Consider the following 12,070-nt stretch of genomic DNA (forward strand, 5'->3'; position numbering starts at 1 on the left):
AGAAAATTGTTAAATAATTAAAAGGCTTGAAATTAAAAGTACAAACGAACTGGATGCCTAGAACATCGAATGAAGCTGACCCTGGCAGCGATGAACCCTGTGTAGACCTTGTTTGATCACACCCACCCGTCTAGTCACCTTATCCTCTCTACGGTTATCAGTAGGAGCCACCAGTCGTCATTACTCCGGATAAACGAATAGAGACACCCGATGAGAATAAACTATTTTTCATTTTGAAAAAAAAAAAAATCGAAACGTGTCCAGGAACGGTTTGCGGCCGAGATAAAAGGGTCATGGTCTGAGTGAGCAGAGCTGACCTGGGAGGCGGGACCACTTGCCCTGTGGAGCGAGGATGCTCTGGAGGACGGCTGGACCTTTATTAAAACTCGCCTCTACACAGTGGCTACTGGGTCCACAGGAGGGTCGGCAAGACTGATCACTGCTTACAGGATAACGGTCACTTCCATCGATTGGTCGGCGCCACCACAGCCATGGGGATCGATGTTCAGACACGACCCCTGGACTTGCAGCACGTGTCACGTGCCCCGCTGTAAACCTGTCTCGCTACTGTAACCTGTCAAGTGAGATGAACCTGTCTCACCAGGTCAACTAGTCTCGTTTCTGTGATCCGTCTCAGCAGCTGTAACTTGTCTCGCGGAGTATTTCTATCCACGTGGTCAGCTGACTGTAGATATTCGGGTGCCATTGAGAATGAGGATATAAGGCTTACTCAACGTATAGCCAAAAAGGTTTTATGTTTAAAAAAAAAAAGAAGAATGTAAATGTATGCCTGTGTATGTAGGATTATATATATAGACATGCACGATCACAGAATGATGTGAAGACCTTCACGCACGCGCCCCCTGACCAGTCCTAGAGATGGCGGCCAAGGGTCAGTGTCCGAAAGGCGACACCTAATGAAATGGACGGCCGGGCCTTCTGTCCGGACATCGAGATTGCAACGGGACCGCTGCGTGAAGCCCTGCGTGTCGAATGGCCCGACTCTTCCGGGAAAACCGTCGCCAGTCCCAGACGGGCTTCGCGGTTGCGCGCGCGAGGTTGGGGGGAGGAGAGAAAAAAAATGGGGGAGTGAACGTCTACCCCCTCAATCCCCCCTTTCTCTTTTATCTTTTCTCACTTGAGCCGTTGTGCAACCCACCCAATCCCACCCCGCTCCCCATCACACACACTCTCTCCGTGCACCTGTCAGGAAAGAACCCAGACGACGACGGAGGTTAAAAAACGGAGGGACCCAGGCGGCGACAGCAGCCCGGCGGGTTGCGGGTGAGATGGGGAAGCACCTTTCTCGGGGAAGTGTGCATGTGGACTTGCTCGCATGCTCCCCAGCCTCCCTTAGTAAGATGTATCGCCCATTAACACGGCAGGCCCGCGGACCGTGATCATATTTCAGTTGACGGCCGTAAATCATGTTACGGACGACGTGGCGCGGATGGTGGTGGTGGTGGTGGTAGTGGAGGTTGTGGGGTGGCCTGTCGTGACCAGCGACTCCCGAGGCTGGCGAGGCTGGCAGACAGTCGCCTTGATGCAGACAGACAAGCTGGAACCGTCGAGAGCTATTCTTTCTCCGTATTAAAAAGAAGATAGAAATCCCTTGGAAAAAAAAACAATCTGTTTCATTTCCTCGTGGATGCCTGATTAAGAATTTCAGACAACAGATTTTTACAAGCGTGAATAGTTGTGTTGTGGCCGATTTTTGTTTTTGCTTTCTTTCAGCACGCGGGTGGAATAAACAAAAAAAAAAATAAACAAAAATTGCTGGAGATGATCTTGGCACTTCCGCTTTCCGTTTTCCGACGGGCGGAGTTCTTGAACAGAGCACGTAAGGGTGTCGGTGTCTGGGTGGGCTTCATCATCTCGGGGGATCGGTAGGGCGGAGGGTGAATGCCGACTGCAATCTGCCTGCAGTCACAGTAATCAAAGTTTACGCGTGGGACGCCAGGTCCTAGTGCGCGTGCTGTCCACGGCATGTGATCGCTACCCCACCCCTAGTGACGTGACATCTCGCGTTGTCTCGCGTCTTGCAGTGCCTCTCCCCACCCCACACCCCTACCCCATCTCTCTCTCTCGTTAGCTCTCCAGTTCTGGCTTTTGTTTTTGTTGTGTGCATGCGTGCTTTTTGTTTTAACGAGGGGCGGAGGGAAGCAGGGAGGGGACTAAAAATAACGCCGCGCAGGTCCCGCTGACCTGGTGGGAGGTAACGGATCTCGAGCTCAAGCACGCGGGTTGCGTGCGTGGATGTTTCTATTTCGCCCAGCAACGGGGGTATCTGCTACCAGACACCCAGAGAACAGAGGGAGGGAAAGATTGAGGAGAACCGGTGTTCATTTCTAAAAAAAAAAAAACCAAAAAAACAAACAAACAAAACACTCGGCTTGAAAATGATTGTCCGAGTACAAACACATGTACGGGTAAAAATGTAGGAGGATCGTGGACACACGCTTGAGGACATTTGTTGTAGTTTGTGTTGTATAAAAATCAGAGACAAGATTAAATCCCGCCGCACTTTTTTAACAAATGCTAAATCACGTGTCCGGCTGCTAAACCACGTGTGTGGACCTCCACAAATCTTTCTGGAAAAACCATCGCCGGTTGTAGCTTCAGCCTTGATCAGGCGCCATGGCCTTCACCTCAAACAGCCTTCACCTTCGAGACAGGGTTCCGTCCACATCAACCCAGCTACTAACTACCCTCAACCTCCATTTCCCCCTCTCCCTAATCACCTTCCCCCACCAACCAATACACAGACATCCTCATCATGATGCTTCAGCGTACCCCGTCAGTACATCCGACCCTGAGAGGGTAGGTGGAAGCCTGGAGTCGGCCATCTTGTTTAATTAATTCCTTCTCTCTTTAAACCAATGACACGAGTGTAAATTTTTGAGGGGCGGGTAGGCGAGGGATTGAGTGGAGAGGAGGGGGAGAAGTGAGGCTGGCGAGAACATGGTATGAGTTTTATCAAAGTGTAGCCTTGGTGCAGAGAGGATTTGGCTTGGTAAGCGATGTTTCTCAAACAATTAGAAAAAAGTTTTCTTCCTTCGGAACAAAATACCCAGAGAGAGAGAAAGGGGGCGGGGACTGGGGGAAGGAAAACTGATAAGCATCATGACGACTGTGATAAATTAAGTTTCTCATTTTATGATGTCTGCGACCCTCACTTTATGAATTCCATAAAACAATATTATATCTGTTCCCATTTATTTATTAGAGCGGTAAACTTTGTGGTCGTCTGTTGTATTCAACCGACACGAGAGAATGTATAGGAAATGAGATCTTCCGACAAACTATTGGTAAAATGATCTGGGTAGGTCTACCTTTAGACCATGAATACAGGGTATGCGTGGAGCCGATATTTAACAAGCCCAAGCAGGGTGGCAGGATGAGTAAAAGCGTTGATGAATACAAGTCATGATCTGTTATCCTAACTCTTGCAGTCAGACAAACAAGTCAAGGTGTGTTTGTATCAAGACGCACACACACCAATAAACTCCACTGAAATATGTACCATCTACACCAAAAAGACAGCGAATTGTTGTTGTCAGGGAGCCAGCCCAGGCTCTTCACAGGACACCCAGTTCACGTGCCGGTCACGACTTCCCCTGTGGGGCCGCCGACAAAAGGCCTGACACTTCCCATTCACCTTACCTGCTACTTTTTGCACTCTCCAGCTTCTCCTCCGCTGTCGAACTCGTTTTTACACTACCCACGCTCATCCGGCAAGACATTAAGATGCTTTCTGCGGGAGGTTTTTTGTTGGTTTGTTGTTGTTGTTTTTTGTGTGCAAATTTCCAGTCACGGTGCAGTTGCAGATAACACCGTATCACAGTACGCCGCAGTGACTCGCTCGTGACCCCTGCGCGTGTCTGCAAGGGTTAAGTTTTAGAAATGCCGGGAACGGACCGTCGGTACCTTTCTGATAAAGTCAAAGCCATGACATAGTGTGTGACAGGTACAAAGCCTCCACCAGTCTCGTTTTGTCAGTTATGCTGGAACGGATGGAAGCGACACGTCATCACAATCCCTGTGGAAGTTAACGGTTAGTGTCGTCTGGGATTGTGCAGGTAAATAAAACAAGAGTAACCATCCAAACGAAAACCCAGTGCACGTGACTCACCGATCTACAACTAATAAACAGACCCATTCTCTCTCTGCTTGAAGCCTCTATGAATACCACGCTGCTGTATTTTTCATACACTGTCAACTTCGAAAAGTTTTTTTTCTTTCTTGAGCCACCTCATTCCCTCCATTGATTTTAACACTGAGGAGGTAGATGCCAAACTGTTCACGCTCCATGCTGGTTTGTTTGACATTACTCGTGGTGAGATGGATGAGTTGTGGCTTCAAGAAGTTCTTTGACAGCGCCGCACGGCGTCTACCCAATATTTCTACACCAGGGACTTGGCTACGACAGCAACCCCAGCACAGCGGCAACAACATTTTGCCACTCTAACAACAACAACAACAACAACAACAACTCAGTAGTAAGTACCTAGAATTTCTGTAGCGACCTCCGAGGGCTTTGACAGAACAACACGTCAACAAGTCAACTAAGAACTGGTATTTGTAGTGTGTACAAGATGCCGGGTACATTCTGTACAGACTGTTTACACCCTGACCCGCCAGACGGAGCTCATACCACATCATATCGCCTACACGTGCATACAGCGTTAACAGCCACTTAGGACAAAACAAAACTACTTTGATTAGTTCACATCTATCAGAAGGGTGGACGTTTCGCTGCACGCGCCTGTCGTGACTCATCCATCATTCACACGGCCTACTTATAGGGCTGTCCTATTTCCGATAGAGAAGTCATCAATAATTCTGCGACGCGACCTCAAAATACTCGGGTGAGCGCCCCTCTCCACCCGCATCGCTCCCCTCCTTCACTCACGCAAGACGTTATGACGCATGCGCAGACCAGTGTGAGAATGTCCGCGGAGAAGTGTTGCCTGAAATGCGGGATCTTTGTTCCCTTATTCCCCAACATTTATTATTTTATTTAAAATTTATCATATGACTCTCCTCGTCTTCCCCACCCTCTCGGCGAGAAAGGAAGTCATCATCGCAAGAGGATGGGATGGAAGTTTTAAGTTAGAATAAAGAAGCAGAACAAACATCAGCACTTTGTACACTACTACCCGCTCTGTCCATCAGACCAACAACATGTCTGGCACCTCACAAACACCTCACCCTCCACCAAGACATCAGTCTCGGGAGATCAGTTGCCGACCTTACCATGGACACCAGAGTTCACAGCCCTCGCAGAGCTGAGGATTCCAGAGACAAGCCCTCGTCAGACACGGAATCCGGGCTTTAGGTCCGTGCGTCTTGAAATACCTTGAGTTACCGACGGTCAATCGGCTTTGGAAACAGAGTCCGACAGACAAGAAAGTCCTCTCAAGCACCAGAAGACAAGAAAGGGGTTTAAACCTCCACGATCAATCTTTGTGATGTCCAAAAGCATCTTGATTCACCTTTCCCTGCAGCCCGTCATTAGGAGTGTCTACATCCATGGAAAAACTTCGGGTATATCACAAAAGTGAACACAGAATGTATGTGTGTGAGACGGTTGTTTTAGGTTAAGACAGGCGCATTCGCCATATCACGACAACGGCAGAAAGTATTCATGTCACGATGGTAAAAAAATAGTGATGAAGAGGCTAGGTTTCCTGAGGATGTCAACAAGTACAGAGAGATGGGTATTGTGCCAGGGAGGGATAGGAAGGAATACTGAAGGAGAGATGAAAAAAAAAAAAAGGGGGGCCAGGCCAAAACTCAGAGAGAGAGAGAAAACCTTGCAAGCCGAGCGTTTGTGGAGGTGAAGGACAGGTCCAGGACGGTATCAGTGTATGTGCGGCAGCCATGGAATGGTATTTATTCAAGCTTCCTGACATTGAAAATGCCAACACTCGGGCCCACCATGGGCGCATCAAACCGCTATCTGAAGCTTCTCTTTCCTCCCTTCCAAGCTCGGCAAACGTGCGCACGTGTCCTCCTGCAACCATCGGGGGCCGCTCGGTCTCAACTGGAGGCGCGAGGAAAGTGCAAGTCAAACGGGAGGAGGCTTTTATACGGGAGGGGGAGGGCTTCTAGTCCACAACCCGCTAATGAATGGAGTATGCAAGCCAAACTTGGAGAAAGCGAGAGACAAAATAATGAAGAAGAAAAGAAAGGAAGGGTATCGAAAGTAGCAGAATATCATATTGGAACTTGCCAAGGTAGACTTTGCACGGTTGTGATGTAAAGAACTCAGCCACTGTAAGAGCGGGGCAGGGGGGAGGTATGAAAAGTGTGTGAGAGGGGGTGGGTGGTTCGCTACCACATCCCGACCGTTGCTGATCTTCAGACCAACTCTCTACGGGTGGGGAGATAATGGAGCTTTAACAAAGTTTAAGTGTGTAAGAATAATGTAGAAGATTTTTAACAATCCGTGCTAGCCATTCGTCACCAGTCTCCTTGCTGACAACCTACCCGCTTACATGTTGTTGGCTCCCCTGGCTTTAATTAGTATTGTACAGAACAACAATAAACCAACAGTACGAGACTATTTCTGTCTTAGATAAACATACCCGCTTTAATTAGTCCTGTACACAACAGTTACCGCGGCAATATACCAACTACAGTACGAGGCTATTTCTGTCGAGGATAAACATCCTCGTTTTAAGTGTAATGAGACGTTTCCAGACGAGATGGGCGCCAACTACAATCCTGTCTGATAAACGTCAAGCCCGCCATCCTGGGCTGTCTTCGGTGTTTGCAGAGCCAGCGAGGTCACGACCTGACCCTTCCCCCTCACCCTCACCCCGACGTTCCCTCGGTCCCTCCCTTGCTTGTTCAGAACGATATGGTCTAATTTCCTCAGTCTAGCCTCGTTTTACCGCAGTATTACAGCCTTAGCTGATTTCATTGCGCAGAACCCGATTATTCAAAAACGAAGAGCCCTGATCAATCACGTACGACCAGCCTGGCGGTCAATCGATCCCAGCAATAGCTTCCGCCGACACGTCACTTCCTGTTAGGCGCGTAATTTGACTGTTTTGCTGGTTCCCCCCTTGGCCACCAAGTCGTCCCAGTCTCCACGGTTGCAGAAATGGGGGAAAGGTGGGGGAGACAGGGGCAAAGGTCGTTTGACGATGCGGTGCAGTGTGAAGATCAGTTTGTCAGGCTGGCTGACGATTCTGATGAGCACATGATTGGAGGGGATGACGGGGAATCGCCACAGAACCAAAACCGATCATTTATCGAAAAGCAAATGTTTCTAGCAGTCTTTTTTTTTTTTTTTTTCTTTTTTTAAATCCATATGACTTTCTCTTGGAATATGTCTTCCTCCTCTCACAACCCGAAGAACTCATGCTGTCAAGTTTGTGTTTGGTAGAAATTGTTAATAATTTTTTTTTAATCTACTAATGTTCACCTCGCCAGGTGAATGGAGCAACATCAAAATACCAACAAAAAATGCCGGCTCACTAACAACGTATCAACTGGAATCAGCAACATAAATTAGCAAGTTATCGTGCTGACACCCTGACACAGGCTGGCAGGGCACCGACCTCAAAGTACCCGCATTCAACTAGGCTCTACCCTTATCGCCGTGGTAGCAATCATAACAGATTTCTCTCGACTTGTTCCTCCGGGTGAGACCATGCCAGGGAGCGAATCGTTCATTACGGGCTGTCGTCGTTTCTAGCATCTGCGCCACCTGCAAAGGGAACTAACTGACGACTCTAATCTTAAAGGTTTGAGGGTTGGGGGAGAGGGGAAGTGAGGGAGAGAGACCTCGTGCCTTGGAGTGTTGCTTGCCGCTCGACACTTTGGAACGGGGGTCCTAGCCAAAGCCTGACCTGCAGGCCGTACCGTATCTGCCGCACTTCATCTTCATCACTCTACAGCGCCCTCGCAGCACGACATGCGCGGCACGGTGGCAGCACCTGCAGGACGGCGACAGCCCGGAGCGCCGCGCGGCGGCAGTACTGTTGCCTAATCGAGCTCGGTGATAACGAGTGTCACCGTGATGGAAGCGTCTGAACCGTCATGGCCACGGCGGACTGCCGCACCTTCACAACGGTCTGCGGGCCGTCTGCTGCGTGCTGCAACACCTCCGGCAGCAAGGTGCGCGCGCGGACACACACACATCCAAAGGGTAGTGCGGGGAAAAGGTCCTCGTCTCTTACGATGTTTAGGTCAACCAGGGGACAAGGGGTACGGGTGTGAATGGATTAACAATGAAGATTTTCTACAAGAGTGCGTTGAAAGGGTGGCCTCAGGCTTGTGTAAACTGTGCGCCTGCACAGGTCCGCCAAATCCCAGGGGCCGCCACCCAATATATATTGAATATAAAATAACGACACAGCTGACGGCAATGTGGCCGACAAACACTGTTTCTTGTTAATTAGTATGTTAATTACTAATATTGCCACAGTAAGCTATGTGTAGTATTAGAAAGTTCTACCGTAATGACAATATTATGGGCCGCCACTTGGTTTTATTGACACTGGAGGGCGAATTCTTTATCTGCCCCGGGCCGCCACAACCCTAAAACTCTCCCCTCCCAAGGACTCACCGAGTTTATTCCATCACAAAGAACTGCTACATATGGTCATGTAATCTTCGAGATCACACACTCACACAAACACACACAGGGAGAGTTTTCTCCTGGTTTGGCTACAATGTTGATGTGCAGCACTGTTTGTCAACTCCATGACCTGCGGGGTTACACAAAGATGCCGGGCTGCCAGAAGGGTCAGAGGGTCACTGATGTTTTGGTTCTGGAGACACGCGAGAGACATACCAAGAATCGATTTCACAAAGAAGTCACTTTTTGTTGGGCCTAGGAGACACTTGCAGGAGAGAGAGAGCACTTGCTGTTGCTCCCACATACAGAGACCGGGTCTCACGTGCCTCCAAGACAGACAGGTGCTTTGTGGGACAATGCACGAGATGTTGGTTAACGTGTTGGCCTTCGCGTACGAGTAGGACATCAACATTAAATATAAATATTCTTTGTATTACATGTGTATGATATGACAAGTTGTTATGAGGGAGTAGTTTCTCTACACTCTGCAGGCGATTAGAAAGCAGTGGGAGAATGTGGATCGTACATGGGATTTGTAGAGCGAAACGTCTGGTCAAACGTTAAATGATGAATAATAGATGACCAACGTTATTAACGGACAATTACAACTCGGGAAAGCTCAGTTACAAAATAAACACAACAGAAAAGGTTAGTGTGAAAGGAAAAGGGCTTTCGTGAAACAGAGAAACCTTGGATGGACAGCTACCAGTCGGGGAGTGAGTGGGGGAGGGGATGGTGAAGAGGGTGCAAGCCGTGCTTTTGATCTCGCCGCCATGAAGAGTTTGGCGCCTGTGAGGTAGCGAGACCAGCGTGGACCGCACCACGTGGGTTTTGTTTGAGGTTTGTGTGTGTGTGGAACAGACTCGTTGCGCGCCAAATGGCCTGCATCTTTGCCTCGTATTCCAAATTAATTCCAGCATCTCAACAACCCTTCCTTCCCTCCCACACCCACAAGTTCATTAAGGAATCAACACCCCAGTCGCAGCCCCACCCCCTTGGTTCTGCTGGCGAGACAGGCAATGAAAGTTTCAATCAGATTATCAGACGCTCTTCCTGCAGAACCTCGCCAGCGCCACGGCTGTCTGGCCTCGTCACACCTTGCTGTTTTCTTCCCTCTCTCTCTCTTGGACAACGCTCGACTAGCGCTAACTGCTGCTGGTTGGTAGGTAGGCAGGTAGCTAGGTAGTTGTTGCTTACAATCAGGACCTCAGGGACCGTCTCCACCCCCACCCCCAAAAAAAAACCCCAGCTCGCTAAGGAGCGAAGCTAATTAACCCGACGTCGCAAAAACTTGTGGAGAGGTCAAGGGTTGTTGAGAGGCTGGAATTAATTTAGAATAGAGGCAAGATTAAACTCAACCAATTCCTTGCATGGGAGAGTTGTCTAGGAAGATTCTGTGAGTGTAACGGGGTGTAAAACAGACTAGTAACCAAAGGAACTACCACAGTCAACAGGGATTTATCCCGAGAAGCCAGCCTCGGTTTGCTATATATATAATGCGCCTTTACTCCTCCTCTCTCGTTTCCCCCCACACCACAACCTCGTTATGCTATCTCGGATTTCTGACTCCTACGTGCTGGTCATATTAGGCAATATTAGATACTCTCAGGATGCAGTTTGGATCTCAAACTTTTCTTCTTTTTAAAAAACTTGGAGAAACACTGTGGTGGACGTGCAGCTACCTGACGCCCTCAAGCAGAACAGACTCACTCTCACATTTCTTCCTTCAAACGTTGATCTTTCCTGCAGGAGACGTAATCCACCGGAAGTGCAAGTGTATACGTCCGCCAAATACGTTCTGTTTACGTCATTGTCACGGGTTAGGACAGTGGGGTGGGAGTGTCGTTGCTCCGCATACCTACCATGTACACTGGTTCAAAACTGTTGGAGCTTCGGAGAAGTAAATAATAGTTGGCGAGAAGAGTGGTCAGACAAACCAAACATGGACAATTTTTTTTTCAAAACCTGCTAACTGTTCTCACGACGTTGGACGGATACTGCGGGATGGTGTACGGCGGCTCCAGCAACAGTCTTTGGCATCGTCTGCGATGGACACGTGACAGTCTGCATGCAAGTGACGCAATCTCACGACTGTTGACTGGCACACACTAGTCAGACCACCAACAGCCAATCGTCTTTTAGGCATGCTCCACTGACCAAGACCAAGTTTCCTTGCTTTTTTTTTTCTTTCTGCTTTTTCTTTCGTTAACGGTGATGGTGGAAGATACGTTGAACGAGAAAATTTAAAAAAAAACTTATGAACACGTCTTTGACTTGCACAAGATTGCAACTGCTGCACGCACTGTGGTTAAAAAAAATTCACGAAGAATGGGGAAGAAAGCGTAAGGTAACCTCCCTTGCTGTGTTATCGATCCACGATCACTCAGGTTTGAAACATCTTTTGACAGGACTCCTCTCTCTCTATGTGTGTGTGTGAGAGAGAGAGAAGTGGAGGGGGAGAGGTTAGGGGGAGATGTGGAAAGCAGACTGCAGTCAGCGATTGGTCTTTGTTACCACAGACGTGCTCAGACAGGAGAAGAATAGCCAGTCCATATGGGCGAGTTTGTCTACCGAATCTCGATACGATTAATCTTCTGCCGTCTACAGCACAATGGAGGCCGTCAGCACGAGCAGTGACAGGGGTCAGAGAGAAGAAACAGACGGGGGAAAGGGATAAAAGAAATTCTGAAAAAATTATGCTCGTGGTTCTAGTCCCTTTCTCATTGGTGCATCCCCTTGCTGATTGTACTTGCGGAAATCATACAGTATCCTCAATATTTGTGACAGGCATTCTCGTGCGCGCACACACACACACACGAACACACACACACGTGCAGATGAATCTCTCTACATGACCTCAAATCATACCAATTTCGAGCTGTACACCTTCTTCACTGGATGACTGTCGTCACATTCATCAACTGGCTGACACACTAGTCTGCTCCTTCTCTGAACCTTCTCTGTGGATCCTCGGTCAGGCTCTGTCCGACCTCACGACCGCTCCATCCACCTACCCTGTGGTCTTACAAGGGTGGGGCGTAGTCCTTAACACTAACCTTCAGCCCCAGTCTCGGGATCGTATCCCGGGCGGAGGAACACTCGTCTTGCCCCTTGACCTCGAGCGATATTAGATTATCGTCAGGACCCACACGCGCACAAACACGCGATTGTTGTCCTGCCCTCGCCAGTGTTGGCGGCGGCGACTGACAGGGGACAAAGATCATGTTTGATCACAACTCACGTCCTCTTAGTGATGTATTTGTCTCCCACTGGATCTTGCCGCCACTTTTAGGAAAAAAAGGACCAGCGAATCGGCGGCTGGAAAGGACAGACGAAACACCGAAGAAAAAAAAAACAAACAAACAAAAGCGCGACACATCTACTACTACTCATATAAGATCAGAGGATTCTTAGTTTGGCATCTTCCGGTGGGTGACTATTTATAGCCAACTCGCAGCTACTGAGACAATACCAGGC

The 12,070-nt window shown here is 48.7% G+C and overlaps 2 protein-coding genes across 3 annotated transcripts in view; one reads left to right on the forward strand and one right to left on the reverse strand.

The window, feature by feature from the left end:
• The window catches only part of LOC112558643 (cysteine--tRNA ligase, cytoplasmic-like), a 244,072-nt gene that overhangs the window by 151,064 nt on the left and 80,938 nt on the right, over positions 1 to 12,070 (reverse strand). The gene's annotated exons all lie outside the window — the stretch shown is intronic.
• Positions 1 to 12,070, forward strand: part of LOC112558644 — a 130,239-nt gene that overhangs the window by 45,326 nt on the left and 72,843 nt on the right. The window lies entirely within an intron of this gene.

Source organism: Pomacea canaliculata, linkage group LG3, assembly GCF_003073045.1.
Source record: "Pomacea canaliculata isolate SZHN2017 linkage group LG3, ASM307304v1, whole genome shotgun sequence".
In the NCBI taxonomy this organism is placed as follows: Eukaryota; Metazoa; Mollusca; class Gastropoda; order Architaenioglossa; family Ampullariidae; genus Pomacea; species Pomacea canaliculata.